A 16,114-nucleotide genomic window follows, 5' to 3' on the forward strand; every position below is an offset into this window, starting at 1 on the left:
TGCACATGTATTAATGTCCTATCAAAGAATGGAATCAACAGATAAATAATAACTGAAACAAAACAATTTACATCAATAAGATAGAGAGAAAAAACACATAATTAAATAAAAAAAAACTAAAAAGTAAAGTACTGTAGCAGACACATCAGCCAAAGAGCAAGAAACATTTTTATATTAATGCTGAAACTAAAAGTAACACATTGGTAAATAGTCATGTGGATCCTAACAGGTGCTTCACTTCCAAAACTGCTCAAATAAAATTAACTTCAAGAAGTGCTCAAATAAAAGTGTCTATATTTAAGAAGATACCGAAAGTTTCAGCAATTAGAATTGAACCAACAATTAATGTGCAACTGTTAATTAATAGCTTAAAAAATACAGTAACAGAAAATGTAAAATTTTTCTAAATTGATTCTCAATTAACTTATACTAATACTTATACTAACTTATACTTAAGCTAATACTGAACTAGTGAAATTAATTTATAAAAAAGCATTTTATCTAGATAAAATGCTATTTGTTTGCATTTTAAATGTAGAGATATTGTTGATAGTGTACTTTTAGTAAACAAATTGCATGATTCACCCAATTTACCAGTGTCCATGTAGTCACTATCAATGGGCAGTACAGTTCGGAATCACTGTACAATAATTTTCCAAAGTATGACATGGGTAAAAAAGTTGCTACTTTTGCTACACCTTTTCAGTACCAACACATTTTTAGGAAAATCTCGTATGGACTGTTTTGTCATAATTTTGCTCAAGATTTATGATCTTCAAATGAATATTAGGCTCATTTCATATGAATGAATTGCTACCATACAATTTTTTTTTTTATTGCAGGACAATAAAACCAAACAGCAGTTAGACATTGGACTGAATGGAAGGTTTCACATGGCAACTATATGGTGATGTGCAGAGTTTAGATTCAGTTGCATGCTTCTCTTCTCTGGACAACATACATTAAAACTTTTGTAGACATGTTATGATACCTGGCATTAGTAAGGATTTCCAGACAAATGGTAACTTTCTGCAAGGAGATTAACTGGCAGCTCAAGGTCAATCACTTAGCTTCCCTCTTCTAGTAATAGTTATAGTAGAAGCAGCAGTATAATCAGTGGGGAAGCCTAGGGAAAGACCCTGAATCACCAAGTGCTATTTATATTCTATATTGTCTGTTGACCTGAAATGACTATCATTATAGTAGAGCACATCAAATACCGTTAGTCTGAAAGAACCAGAACTATCGCCATTTTCTGAGCAGTGCAGACAGTCTGCAAGGGTAACTCATGGTGTCTTTTCAATGATATACAGGAATTTTTCTAGCAGGGATAAAGAAGTGATTATCCCGTTGTGTAAGGCAATTGTCAGGCCACACCTTGAGTACTTTATACAGGTCTAGAGGCTTCATTGTAGAAATGATGCAGAGCTGCTGAAACGAGTACAGAGGAGGGCAAAAAGATTAGTGAATGGAATAGAAGGTTGCCCTTTAAGAAGAAAGGCTTAAGTTTTGCAAAATTACAATAATTAAATTGATCTGATTGAGGTGTATTAGGCCTTGAATGGTTTGAGCACGCTCAATGCTAATGGAATTCTTCCTCTTGCTCAGATTAATCGCCTTAGGGGACATAAATTCAAGCTGAGGGAAGACAGTTGTAGAAGAGATGTGTGGAAATTTGCCTTTAGCTAGTGGGTGGTTGATTGCTGGAACAAACCTCCATCTGTCATAGAAGTTGACAGCTTAAATAAATTCAAGGCAGAACTAGACAAACATCTGGAGTGAATGGATGGGTGAAATGGAAAGTTTTTTTTTTTTTTGGTTGATGCTGTATAAGCTTGTTTCTTGCATCATATGCCACTACTAACATTAATAGTTTCATTGCCTTGCAATAAAAAAAAAAAATCCATATGGTTACAATTTGTCAGGATTCATGGAGAGTAGACCGGTGCTTGGTTTTTAGATGTTGTTAAATTTTTTTTTTTTTTTTTTCTGTGACCCCCAAACACGAGAGGTATTAGAACCTATAGTACTTAGTACCGTGCTTGGGTTGGAGGATGAGAAGACGAAAGAAGATATTTGTTGACATTGGATTTGAACTTCTGTAGACTATAATATTCAGGAAATATGTATGAAGGAAGGTTGTTCTAGAAAACCGCAGTTGAATGAATAAATGAGGAAGATGAAAAGTGGGTTCTGTTGGTTTGAAGTTGGACAGTAAATGGATGTTGGCTGGTGGCTGCACGTGTTCGGACTCTTTTGAAAGAGAGCGGGAATTATTGAAGCCAATTTAGAAGAACAGTGCCTATGGAAGTAGCTGTAGAAAAGGCATGCAGCAGAAACAGTACGTCGATGCGACAGCGAGTGGAGAGACTCTGTTAGAGATGAATCATTAATTCACCTAACTGCCCTCTTCTGAATGGAATCTAGAAGCCTGAGAGAGGTTTTGGGGGCACCACCCCAGATGTGGGAACAATATTCCATGGCAGGGCGGATTTGCGATTTATACAGAGTGAGCAGCTGTTTGGAAGAAAAGTAACGGCGAGAGCGAAAGAGAAACCAAGTTTTTTAGATGCAGAGGAAGCAATATTTGTAATGTGCTTGTGCCAAGAGAGATTAGAAGTCAGGGTAATCCCCAAAACAGATATATCATTTTGCCTAAAAATCATAGTGTTACTAAAGATAAGCACAGGAGCAGAAGAATCCTTTTTGTGAGATATAAGACAAGACTGAGTTTTAGAAGGGTTGAAATCAACTAAGTTGTCTTTGCCCCACTGGAGAATTACCTGAAGATCGGCATTTAAGAATTGGTAGCAGATTTTTGAGACGTTGAAGCTGATTGAGCAGGACAAGGTTTCTCAAAATGGAAAGTGGAATGCAATGTGCTATCATCAGCAAAACTATGGATAGGATTTCCAGTCAATGGAAGAAGGTCATTAATATACAAGAGGAAAAGAGTGGGAGAAAGAACTGAACCTTGGGGGACACCGGCATTAGTGGAGAAGTTAGAAGACAGAGAGCCATCTACCATCACCCTCAGTGAGCGATCTGAGAGAAAACTGGATAACCAATTACTGAAAACAGTTGGCAAACCATAAGATAGAAGCTTGTTTAGAAGATCTTTATGCCAAACACGATCAAAAGCCTTTGAGATGTCAAGAGCAACTATTTGTGTTTCACCGAACCTTTCCATTGAATTAGTCCATAAATGGGTAACATAAGCCAGAATATCACCAGTGGATTGACACTGACGGAATCCATACTGGCGATCATTGATCAGACGGAAGGTTTCTAGGCAGTTTAAGAGTTGGCAGTTAATTGATTTCTCCATTACTTTAGAAAGAGTAGAGGTAATTGCAATGGGACGATAATTGGATGGGAGGGATTTGTCACCCTTTTTAGGGACTGGCTGGATATGAGCAAATTTCCAAGCAGAAGGCAAAACACCTTTGGAATAAGAGAGTGAAAAAAGGCTGCAAAGAATAGGAGTAAGTCCAGGAGCACAGGTTTTGAGAACAAGTGGAGAAATACCATCAGGACCTGGAGCTTTCTTAGCACCAAGATTCATCAAAATCCTTCTGATATTCTTTTGACTGCAGACCACAGGAGGCATTGAATGGAGCATGTTAGGAATGGTGGGAGGTGTTTTATAAAGATCATCAATACACGAGCTGGAAGAAAAATGGGATACTAGCAGGTCAGCTTTATCCTTGGCTGAAGTGACAATAGAACCATCTGGTTTGGACAGAGGTGGGAGCAGAAATGGGCAAAAGTTGCGGCCAATAGCTTTGGCAAGAGACCAGAATGCTTGGCTACCATTAGGGCAAGAAGCAAGTTTTCGACTCTTAGCCTGTTCAAACTCTAGTTTGGACTGATTAATAACTGCTTTACAATTGTTGCGAGCTTTGGTGTAGGCAGAAAATGACACTGAAGAATTAGCAAAAGAATCAGCATCTCAACCAGCTGGGTCAGTGTGACTAGAAAACGGATTGGGTTTGGGTTTTTTGGTTTTATTGGCGCATCAGCTACTAAGGCTATAATGCGCCAAGACCAGGTCATTTATAAACGAAAATTTTTAAACTTTCAGTGACCTAATTAGTTAGGTCACTATGTCAAAATGTATAACAAATATATAAAAGAAAAATGTAAAAATTTTATATATGAGTAAAAATATTTATTAATTTTAAAAAGATAAAAACAGCAGACACGTTGTCATTGTCAGATAAAATCTGACTGAGTGTATAAGGCTCAGTCAGATGGTTAAAAGTGGTAGGACGGATATTGCTAAAATCTGAACATTCGACTAAAATGTGTCTGATTGATAAAACTGTGCCACAAGTCTCACACATAGGAGGGTCATCCGCCCTCAGCAAAAAAGAATGTGTCAAATGACAATGTCCTATGCGGGTCCGGGCAAGAACAACTTCCTCCTTACGATTCCTGCGCAGACTAGACTGCCACGGTTCAATTACAGGCTTTATTTGATATAATTTATTCGCAGTCTGTCTATTCCACGAGTCCTGCCATTGGGAATGTAACTTTTGATGTACTATTTGCCTGTAGTCTGTATAGGGGACTAACAGGCAGCGGTTATTATGGGGAATTGCTGATTTGGCTGCGGCGTCAGCCAAATCATTTCCCCTAATCCCAATATGACTGGGAATCCAGCAGAAGCGGATGTCATATTCGCGTTCATGGAGAACGTGAATCTTCTGCTGAATGCTAGACAGAACTGGATGAGGATTATATCTCACAGATATTAGAGCCTGTAACATGCTAAGAGAGTCAGAATATAAAATGAACCGTTGGTATTGGTATTTACTAATATGATCCAAGGCTAACTCTACAGCGTGCAGCTCTGCAGTAAATATGCCGCATTCAGAGGGAATCTGCTCTGATATAGTGCTGTCTGTAAAGACAGCAGCAGATCCCACATATGATTCCGACTTCGAACCGTCTGTGTAGACTGGCGCGAAGTCAGAATATTCAGTTCGGTGTGCTGAATGAAGCTGCAGGTAGACACATGATGGAGTGTCCGACTTTCCCCAGTTTCTAAGCGACAAGTCGCATGCCGGGACACGAGCATGCCAGGGTGGAAAGGGTTGCTTTGATGTTCGGGCAACCTTGTCTACCTTGATATCAAGTTCTTTGAGTAGCTCTTGGATACGAATACCAAAAGGACGATTGGCAGTCTTTCGAGTATTGTATAAATTTTCCCATCGTGGCTCAAAAACGAATGGCCACGTAGGATGGTCTGGCAGGGATTTCAGTTTTAAGGCGTATTTTAGAGACAACTGCTTACGTCGAAGTGATAACGGTGGTTCGTTTGCTTCGACGTATAAGCTCTGGACAGGAGATGTTCGAAATGCTCCAGTAGCGATGCGTATAGCCTGATGATGGACGGGGTCCAGCCACCGCAGGACACTGTCTCGGACTGAGGAATATACCTGGGACCCATAATCTAGTTTGGATCGCACCAGTGCACGGTAAAGCCGAAGAATGGTACATCGGTCTGCTCCCCAAGATGTAGAGGAGAGCGAGCGGAGAATATTAAGTCCACGTGTGCACTTGGTGCGGAGTTGACGAATGTGATCCAAAAAAGTTAGTTTTTTATCGAATATGAGTCCCAAGAATTTTGTGTTTGCTGCTACTGGAATAGCATTTTGTCCGAGCCTTAATTCGGGTTCAGGATGAAGATTACGCTTGCGACAAAAGTGTATGCAAACGGTCTTCTCCGGCGAGAACCTGAAGCCATTTACAAGTGCCCAGGAATTCAGACTATCAATGGCTTTCTGCAGTTGTCTTTCAATTACCCTCATGTTGCACGACTGGCAAAAAATGCTAAAGTCATCAACATAGAGGGCACTGTTTACAGTCGGAGGAAGTTGTTCTGTGATGGAATTTATTTTTATGGCAAAAAGCGTGACACTTAATACTGATCCTTGTGGTACTCCCTCCTCTTGGCTAAAGGAGCGAGAGAGTGAGGATCCCACACGAACTTGGAACGATCGATTGGCTAAAAAGTTTTGAATAAAAAAAGGCAGATGCCCTCTTAGGCCTAGGCTATGTATGTCTTTTAAAATGCCAAATCTCCAAGTTGTGTCATACGCTTTTTCCATGTCAAAGAACACCGACACCAAGTGTTCCCGTTTTAGGAAAGCATCCGGGATGGATGCTTCCATTCTAATAAGATGGTCCAAAGTGGACCGGTTCCGTCGGAAGCCGCACTGGATGTTGGAGAGAAGGTCATTTGATTCTAAATACCATATTAAACGAGAATTGACCATTCTCTCCAGGATTTTGCACAAACAGCTAGTCAGAGCAATAGGATGATAATTGGTGGTAACTTTTGGATCCTTTCCTGGCCTAGGAAAGGCAAGAACGATTGCCTTTCGCCAGGAGTCCGGAAACTGCCCTTCAGTAAAGATTCTGTTATACAGAAGGAGCAGACAATCCATAGATGTTGGTGGAAGATTTTTAATCATTTCATAATGGATGCCATCTGGTCCAACGGCACTTGCTTTGGAAAGAGTGAGCGCTCTTTTCAGTTCCTCTATAGTGAATGCCCCGTTGTAGGGATAGAGGCCCTTGGTCTTAAAATTAAGTGCTTGCCTTTCCAGTTTGTGTTTAAAGACCAGGAACTCTGGGGAATACGAAGATGTTGCAGAGATCTTAAAGAATGTTTCCCCAAGAGCATTGGCTATTGCAGTTGGATCTGCAATAGCGCATCCATTATAATCTAGGATTGAAGAAGGGTGGGATGTATATTTTCCCTTCATTTTCCGGATTTTATCCCAGACTACCTTAGAGTTGGTAGACTGGTTAATAGATGATGTAAAACGGATCCACGATTCCTTTTGACTCTGACGACGGATGTAGCGTGCTTTGGCTCGTGCACGTTTGAAGGCTATAAGGTTGTTCGTGGTGGGATATCGGCGAAATATCCCCCACCCTTTGTTTTGAGCCTTTTTTGCTGCTGTGCATTGTGAATTCCACCAAGGTTTGGGAAATGGTGGAAACCGGGCTGATGTTTTTGGGACAGCTTTAGCAGCTGCTTGGACGATGATTTCTGTGATGTACTGTACTGCGTCATTGATCAGCTCTTGGCTGACTGTGCTAAGATCGAAATTTGCCTGTTGTTGGAAGGCAGTCCAGTCAGCTTGATCAATCTTCCACCGTGGTAACCTAAAAGGAAGACATGGTCTCCCACTGTGTAACAAGGTTATCACAGGGAAGTGATCGCTTCCGTATGGATTCTCCTCCACTTCCCAGGTGAGTGAAGGGAGTAGAGAAGGGGAGCAGATAGAAAGATCAATGGCAGAAAAAGTACGGGTAGGCATGTGGAAGAAGGTGTTTTTTCCAGTATTTAGAAGGGAAAGGTCATTGTCATTGAGCATACGCTCAATGACTCGTCCCCTTCCGTTGACGTTAGCACTACCCCACAGGGTGTTATGTCCATTAAAATCCCCGAGAAGTAAGAAAGGGGGAGGCAGCTGCGTTAGAAGATCATCAAGGTCTGCCTGGGAGATGTCAGTCCCAGGTGGCAAATAGATAGAGCACACAGTTAATAAAAATCCCACCGTAAGGCGAATTGCAACAGCCTCTATTCTAGTTGTAATTAGTAAGGGCTGCACTGGGGTCTGGTTACCCACAAGGATAGCCACTCCCCCATGTACAGAGCCGTCCGCAATTCTATCCTTTCGAAAAACTGTGATGTTATGCATGGTGGGATCATCATTTGCCTTTAGATATGTCTCCTGCAAGCAAAAGCAAACTGGCTCGTGCTTTTGCAGGATAGCCTTGATGTCATCTATATTTCGCCGGAATCCACGACAATTCCATTGTAGGAATTTAGCCATTATTTTGGCTTGGTGGGTCCATCAGGCGGCTTCCGAGGTGCTGAGGGCTTAGTTTTATCAGTCTTGGATTTATCTTTTTTGGGGAAGAATGGACGCTGTCCCGTATCCATTTCCTCCTCCGCAAAGAGTACCAAGACTGAATCATCGGGTACCTCCTTCTGCTCTACATCCATCTTTTCTTGGGAACTAGGGGGGACTTCCCCTTTCTTATTCTTTTCTTTCGTATCTACTTTTGTAATTTGTGGAGCATTAGGAGGTACCGATATAGGAGTGGCAGCTGACTGGTCCTTTTGTGCAGGTTTTTGTGAACTTAATAAATACCGCGCGATGGGAGTGAAAGACTCCTTTGGAGGAATGGTCATGTCCATCTGAGTTCCGACGGAACATCTCCCTGCTACCTTCTGGGCGTAGGTAGGTCTGTTGATATTCAGGGGTTTGACCGATTTCCTTGCCTCCTGGTATGATATATTTAGCTCTGCCTTCAGCCGTTGAATTTCTTTTTCTTCTTTCCACCTCTGGCATGCTCGTGAATAGGCCGGGTGTTCGCCTTCACAGTTAATACAGGTGGGTTTTGCGGCTGAACATGCTGTTGTTTCGTGGTCCTTTGCACCGCATCGAGCGCATGCAAGGACTCCACGGCAGGCCATTTGAGAATGTCCATACTTCTGGCATTTGAAACACCGTAAAGGGTTCGGAACGTATGGATGCACTGAACAGTTGATGTATCCAGCTTTAATCTCCTCAGGAGGTTTAGGAGTGTTAAAAGTCAGGATAACGCTCCTGGTTTTAACAATTTTTCCATCCCTTCGCGCAGTAATTCTCTTGACGGCAATGACTCCCTGTGGTTTTAATTCAGAGCAGATTTCCTCCTCGGTTACGTCGAGAAGGTCCCACTCCGAAATGACACCTCTCGATGAATTGAGTGTTCTGTGTGGTGTCACCGTTACAGGGATTCCTCCGATTGATGTTGTTCGGAGTAGATGTTCAGATTGCCGGTCATTTTTAGTTTCAATTAAAAGGTCTCCAGAACGAAGCCTCTTAACTGATTTGGGTGAACCTGCTAACCCGTCTAACCCTTTCTGTATGAAAAAGGGCGACATTTTACCAATTGGTGTCTCATTGGTAGAATGCATAATTAGGAACCTTGGGACTGGCCCTGATGGTACTTCGGTTCTCTGCCTCTTTGTAGCAATAATGCTATCTGCCTCTCCGTCATTATTTTCAGATAGGGACCGGGTTGGGGCCCCTGAAGGAATACGTTTATCAGGATTCATGGAGTTTATTAAAGTGTTCAGTGCCCGGGCTCCCCACCCACCACGGAGCCCAAAGGGACGCCCACTACCCGGCATGCAATAAATGCGCTCGGGAGTGGGACGCCAGGGCTACCCAGACACTATACCCGCACCGCCGCCAGCCTGAATCCTGTCCCTCGGACCATGAGGGTAGGGGCGTGGCATTGACACGGTTGACCCTTGCAGGCGAACCTACTAGCCGATTGATCCTAGCCGGGCCTTCCAGGACCACCCGTCTTGTCGAAGCAGGGGCCAAAGTGGTGTATTGAAGCTGGGCCCCTCAACCACCAGGATCCCCCTTTCCGAATTTCCACGGGTCGCAGCGCACGGCAAACACGCCGGATTCCATTGGTGTAAGCCCGGAACCTAGGCTGTGGGCGTTGGATCCCAGTGATGCTAGTCTGGAAGTCCAGCAGCGTCACTGGGAGGTCCCCTCACCACGTACAGGTGCCCACGTCGAGGGGCTAGAAAACGGAAGCCAGCTGGAGTTGTGAACATTAAAATCACCAAGGAAAATTACCTCACTGTTAGGAAAGATGGACTGGAGAAAGTCAAGTTGCAAAGAGAGGAAGTCAAAGAGCTCCAAGTGATTAGTGGAGTTGCGAGAACGGTAGAGACAACAGATGAATTTGACACAATGAGGTAGAGAGATTTTAAGCCAGAGAAGATCAAAGAGAGGAGATTCCAAATTGCCAAGTCTCTGACAGGGAATATCAGAACGGACATATGCACAAGTAATTACAATAATGGTACAGTGTTATAATGATGGTGGAGCTTCCGTACCATTAATGTGTGTTGAAGGTCACTGTATGTATTATTTAAAGTCAAAGAATTTATATTATTTTGTCCTGTGGGTGCTCAGACGATGGTTTCCTGAATAGGATGACCTACCTCCTTGTGGTCAGGACGGTTTGGTTTGTTTTTGGTTTTATTGGCGCATTAGCTACTAAGGCTATAATGCGCCAAGACCAGGTCATTTATAAAAAATTTTAAACTTTCAGTGACATAATTAGTTAGGTCACTATGTCAAAAGGTATAACAAATATATAAAAGAAAAATGTAAAAATTTTATATACGAGTAAAAATATTTATTGATTTAAAAAGCTAAAAACAGCAGACACATTGTCATTGTCAGATAAAATTTGACTGAGTGTATATGGCTCAGCAGATGGTTAAAAGCGGTAAAACGGATATTGCTAAAATCTGGACATTCAATTAAAATGTGTCTAATTGATAAAATTGTGCCACAGGACTCACACATAGGAGGGTCATCAGCCCTCAGCAAAAAAGAATGAGTCAAATGACTATGTCCTATACGGGTCCGGGCAAGAACAACTTCCTCCTTACGATTCCTGCACAGACTAGACTGCCACGGTTCAATTACAGGCTTTATACGATATAGTTTATTCCCAGTCTGTCCATTCCACAAATCCTGCCATTGGGAATGTATCTTCTGCTGTATTGTTTGTCTGTAGTCTGTATAGGGGACTGACAGGCAGCGATTATTATTGGGGATTGCTGATTTGGCTGCAGTGTCAGCCAAATCATTTCCCCTAATCCCAATGTGGCTGGGAATCCAGCAGAAGAGGATATCATATTCACGTCCAAGGAGGAAGTGAATCTTCTGCTGAATACTAGACAGAACTGGATGAGGATTATATCTCCCAGATATTAAAGCCTGTAACACGCTGAGAGAATTGGAATATAAAATGAACCGTTGGTATTGACATTCACTAATGTGATCCAAGGCTAACACTATAGCATGCAGCTTTGCAGTAAATATACTACCGATGATGGAGTGTTCAACTTTCCCCAATTTCTAAGGGACAAGTCACATGCCAGGACATGAGCATGCCAGGGTGGAAAGGGTTGCTTTGGTGTTTGGGCAACCTTGTCTACCTTGATATTAAGTTCTTTGAGTAGCTCTTGGAGACGAATACCAAAAGTACAATTGGCAGTCTTACGGGTATTGTATAAATTTTCCCATCGTGGCTCAAAAACGAATGGCCACGTAGGATGGTCTGGCAGGGATTTCAGTTTTAAAGCGTACTTTAAAGACAACTGCTTACGTCGAAGCGATAACGGTGATTCGTTTGCTTCGACATATAAGCTCTGGACAGGAGATGTGCGATATGCTCCAGTAGCAATACGTAGGGCCTGATGATGGAAGGGGTCCAGCCATCGCAGGACACTGTCTCTGGCTGAGGAATATACCTGGGACCCATAATCTAGTTTGGATCACACAAGTGCACGGTAAAGCCGAAGAAGGGTACATCGGTCTGCTCCCCAAGATGTAGAGGAGAGCGAGCGGAGAATATTAAGCCCACGTGTGCACTTTGTGCGGAGTTGACGAATATGATCCAAAAAGGTCAGTTTTTTTATCGAATATGAGTCCCAAGAATTTTGTGTTCGCTGCTACTGGAATAGCATTTTGTTCGAGCCTTAATTCAGGATGAAGATTACGCTTGCGACAAAAGTGTACGCAAACGGTCTTCTCCGGCGAGAACCTGAAGCCATTAGCAAGTGCCCAGGAATTCAGACTATCAATGGCTTTCTGCAGTTGTCTTTCAATAACCCTCATGTTGCACGACTGACAAAAAATGCTAAAGTCATCAACATAGAGGGCACTGTTTACAGTTGGAGGAAGTTGTTCTGTGATTGAATTTATTTTGATGGCGAAAAGCGTGACACTTAATACTGATCCTTGTGGTACTCCCTCCTCTTGACTGAAGGAAGTAGAGAGTGAGGATCCCACGCGAACTTGGAAAGATCGATTGGCTAGAAAGTTTTTAATAAAAATTGGGAGTTGCCCCCTAAGACCAAGGCTATGCAGATCTTTTAAGATTCCAAATTTCCAAGTTGTGTCATATGCTTTCTCCATGTCAAAGAACACCGACACCAAGTGTTTGCGTTTTAGGAAAGCATCCCGGATTGATGCTTCCAATCTAATAAGATGGTCCAAAGTGGACCGGTTCCTTCGGAAGCCGCACTGGATGCTGGAGAGAAGGTCATTTGATTCTAAATACCATATTAAACGAGAATTAACTATTCTCTCCAGGATTTTGCACACACAGCTAGTCAGAGCAATAGGATGATTGTTGGTGGTGACTTTTGGATCCTTTCCTGGCTTAGGAAAGGCAAGAACGATTGCCTTTCGCCAGGAGTCCAGAAACTGCCCTTCAATAAAGATTCTGTTATACAGAAGGAGCAGACAATCCATAGATTTTGGTAAAAGATGTTTAATCATTTCATAATGGATGCCATCTGGTCCAACAGCACTTGCTTTGGAAAGAGTGAGGGCTCTTTTCAGTTCCTCTATAGTGAATGCCCCATTGTAGGGATAGAGGCCCTTGGACTTAAAATTAAGTGCTTGTTTTTCCAGTTTATGTTTCAGGACCAGGAACTCTGGGGAGTACGAGGATGTTGCAGAGATGTGAGAGAATGTTTCCCCAAGAGAATTGGCTATTGCAGTTGGTTTTTTTTTTTTTTTTGTTATTTGGTTTTTAGGAGCATTAGCAACTAAGGCCATATTGCTCCGGGGCTATGCGGTGGTCATTCCCTGACCTTTTCGCATCCTCCGTATTTGGTGGTGACGGGCTGGAACCCCGGTCTAATCAAGAAGCGTGTGCTACGCACTACTGCTCCTTCCCACCTGGCTAGGGAGACGCCATTGCAGTTGGATCTGCTATAGCGCATCCATTATAATCTAGGATTGAAGAAGGGTGGGATGTATATTTTCCCTTCATTTTCCGAATTTTATCCCAGACTACATTAGAGTTGGGGTAGACTGGTTAATAAATTATGTAAAACGGATCCACGATTCCTTTTGACTCTGACGGCGGATATATCGTGCTTTGGCTCGTGCACGTTTAAAGGCTATAAGGTTGGTCGTGGTAGGATATTGGCGGAATATCCCTCACGCTTTGTTTTGAGCCTTTTTTGCTGCTGTGCATTGTGAATTACACCAAGGTTTGGGAAATGGTGGAAACCGGGCAGATGTTTTTGGAACAGCATTCGCAGCTGCTTGGACAATATTTTCTGTGATGTACTTAACTGCATCATTGATAGGCTCTTGACTGACTGTGCTAAGATCAAAATTTGGCTGATGTTGGAAGGCAGTCCAGTCAGCCTGATCAATCTTCCACTGTGTAACGAGGTTATCACAGGGAAGTGATCACTTCCGTATGGATTCTCCTCCACTTCCCAAGTGAGTGAAGGGAGTAGAGAAGGGGAGCAGATAGAGAGATCAATGGCAGAAAAAGTACGGGTAGGCATGTGGAAGAAGGTGTTTGTTCCAGTATTTAGAAGGGAGAGGTCATTGAGCATACGCTCTATGACTCGTCCCCTTCCGTTGATGTTAGCACTACCCTACAGGGTGTTATGTCCATTAAAATCCCCAAAAAGTAAGAAAGGGGGAGGCAACTGCGTTACAAGATCATCAAGGTCTTCCTGGGAGATGTCAGTCCCAGGTGGCAAATAAATACAGCAGACCATTAATAAAAATCCCACTGTAAGGCGAATTGCAACAGCTTCTATGCTAGTTGTAATTAGCAAGGGCTGAACTGGGGTCTGGTTTCCCACAAGGATAGCCACTCCTTCATGAGCAGGACCATCTGCAATTCTATCCTTACGAAAAATGATGGTGTTATGCATTGTGGGATCATCATTTGCCTTTAGGTAAGTCTCCTGCAAGCAAAAGCAAACTGGCTCGTGCTTTTGCAGGAGGGCCTTGATGTCATCAGTATTTCGCCGGAATCCACGACAATTCCACTGTAGGAATTTAGCCATTATTTTGGCTTGGTGGGTCCATCAGGCGGCTTCCGAGGTGCTGAGGGCTTACTTTTATCAGTCTTGGGTTTATCTTTTTTGGGGAAGAATGGACGCTGTCCCGTGTCCATTTCTTCCTCCGCAAAGAGTTCCAAGACCGAATCTTCGGGTACCTCCTTCTGCTCGACATCCATGTTTACTTGGGCAATAGGGGAGACTTCCCCTTTCTTATTCTTTTCTTTCATAATTACCTTTGTTACTTGTGGAGCATTAGGAGGTACCGATATAGGAGTGGCAGCTGATTGGTCCTTCTGTGCAGGTTTTTAAGAACTTAAGAGATAACGCGCGATGGGAGTGAAAGACTCCTTTGGAGGAATGGTCATGTCCGTCTGAGTTCCGATGGAACATCTCCCTGCTACCTTCTGGGCGTAGGTAGGTCTGTTGATATTCAGGGGTTTCACCGATTTCCTTGCCTCCTGGTATATGTTTAGCTCTGCCTTCAGCTGTTCAATTTCTTTTTCTTCTTTCCACCTCTGGCATGCTCGTGAGTAGGCCGGGTGTTCGCCTTCACAGTTAATACAGGTGGGTTTTGCGGCTGAACATGCTGTTGTTTCGTGGTCCTTTGCACCGCATCGAGCGCATGCAAGGACTCCACGGCAGGCCATTTGAGAATGTCCATACTTCTGGCATTTAAAACACCGTAAAGGGTTCGGAACGTATGGACGCACTGAACAATTGATGTATCCAGCTTTAATCTCGTCAGGAGGTTTAGGAGAGTTAAAAGTCAGGATAACGCTTCTGGTTTTAACAATTTTTCCATCCCTTCGTGCAGTAATTCTCTTGACGGCAATAACTCCCTGTGGTTTTAATTCGGAGCAGATTTCCTCCTCGATTACGTCGAGAAGGTCCCACTCCGAAATGACACCTCTCGATGAATTGAGTGTTCTGTGTCGTGTCACTGTTATAGGGATTGCTCCGATCGATGTTACTCGGAGTAGATGTTCAGATTGCCTGTCATTTTTAGATTCAATTAAAAGGTCTCCAGAACGGAGCCTCTTAACTGCTTTGGGTGAACCTACTAACCCATCTAATCCTTTTTGTATAAAAAAGGGTGACATTTTACCAATCGGTTTTTCACTGGTGGAATGTATAATTAGGAACCTTGGGACAGACCCTGATGGTAGTTCGGTTCGCTGTCTCTTTGTAGCTATAATGCTATCTGCCTCTCTGTCTAAATTTTCAGATAGGGACCGGGTTGGGGCCCCTGAAGAAGTAAGTTTATCAGGATTCATATAAATTTTAAGTGGTTCAGTGCCCGGGCTCCCCACCCACCATGGAGCCCAAAGGGACGCCCACTACCCGGCATGCAATAAACGCGCTCGGGAGTGGAACGCCAGGGTTACCCAGACACCATACCCGCACCGCTGCCAGCCTGAATCCTGTCCCTCGGACCATGAGGGTAGGGGCATGGCATTGACACGGTTGACCCTCGCAGGCAAGCCTACTAGCCGATTGATCCTAGCCGGGCCTTCCAGGACCTCCCGTCTTGTCGAAGCAGGGGCCAAAGTGGTGTATTGAAGCTGGGCCCCTCAACCACCAGGATCCCCCTTTCTGAATTTCCACGGGTCGCAGCGCACGGCAAACACGCCAGATTCCATTGATGTAAGCCTGGAACCTGGGCTGTGGGCGTTGGATCCCAGTGATGCTAGTCTGGAAGTCCAGCAGTGTCACTGGGAGGTCCCCTCACCACATACAGGTGCCCACGTCGAGGGGGGTCAGGACAGTAACTCATGGTGGGGGTGAAGATGCTGTCACCGCCACGAGGCTAAAGGTTGTGCTGTTCAATATTGTTTTTTGTTATTATTAGTCAAGACCGACTAGTGTTGTGTGTTGTAATTTAATAAATTTTTATTGCAGTACACACTTGTACCCACACTTATTGCATTACAGACATGGCCCACACTTGTAGGTAGAAGGAATTTGTTTTGTAGACGGGATACACTTAAGCAAAAGCAGTGCAAACGTTTTTGCCAGTATTATTGAGAATACCTTAAAAGTTCAGGGAAACTGCTAGTTAGGGGGGGGATGTGGGTAATACTGACACACGTTTATCTGATAATATTGGTCAAAGTTATTATTTATTATTTGGTTTTTTTTTTTTTTTTTTTTAGGAGCATTAGCAACTAATGCCATATTGCT

The 16,114-nt window shown here is 43.2% G+C and overlaps 1 protein-coding gene across 8 annotated transcripts in view; it reads right to left on the bottom strand.

Annotated features, from left to right (window-relative positions):
• Positions 1 to 16,114, bottom strand: part of rdx (BTB/POZ and MATH domain-containing protein rdx) — a 236,549-nt gene that overhangs the window by 23,697 nt on the left and 196,738 nt on the right. The window lies entirely within an intron of this gene.

The sequence above is a fragment of the Mastigoproctus giganteus genome, chromosome 9, assembly GCF_048544385.1.
Source record: "Mastigoproctus giganteus isolate SK-2022 chromosome 9, ASM4854438v1, whole genome shotgun sequence".
In the NCBI taxonomy this organism is placed as follows: Eukaryota; Metazoa; Arthropoda; class Arachnida; order Uropygi; family Thelyphonidae; genus Mastigoproctus; species Mastigoproctus giganteus.